Source organism: Brassica oleracea, chromosome C3, assembly GCF_000695525.1.
Source record: "Brassica oleracea var. oleracea cultivar TO1000 chromosome C3, BOL, whole genome shotgun sequence".
In the NCBI taxonomy this organism is placed as follows: Eukaryota; Viridiplantae; Streptophyta; class Magnoliopsida; order Brassicales; family Brassicaceae; genus Brassica; species Brassica oleracea.
Window position 1 is genome coordinate 46,230,738 of NC_027750.1, and position 620 is coordinate 46,231,357.

The following is a 620-nucleotide window of genomic DNA, read 5'->3' on the forward strand; positions in this document are numbered from 1 at the left end:
CGCTGTTCGTCTGAGGAAGCGCACTCAACAAGCAGATAAGGGACCATTTAGAGAATAGGCTCCATTACCACATCGAGTTCTTTTGGGGAGATACTGGAACAAATGCTGTCAAAGACGACTATGTGCCTCTTAGGGATCGATATCCACATAGCAATCCAATGAGTGTCGGCGTAGTTCACTAGCGCATAGATATCATCAATATTCGTCCTCCAAACCTTGTTCGATTGGCAAAATGATGGTATAGTGCCTGCATTATAATTCCACCCCCACCAGGGAGTCTTCTTCCTAAACGGTTTTGATCGGGCTCCGAGTCTTTAAAATCCTTGAAGTTGAATCTCCATTGCTGAGCAAAGAGATGATCAAGGAAGCACATTCTCTCGCTCCTGAAATGTTGTGGGTTAGCGTCGTACCTCTTCCTCAGCACATTAATCCAAGCATCAATATGCTGCATATAAAATATGGTACAAGTCAGAAGATATCAGACGACTTACCAGACGACTTACAACTAATTCGTAGACGAATTAGGCCGTCCGGTAAGTCGTCTACGTAGACGACTTATCAAACGACTTACTTGTAATTCGTCAACGTAGAAGACTTACCAGACGACTTACAAGTAAGTC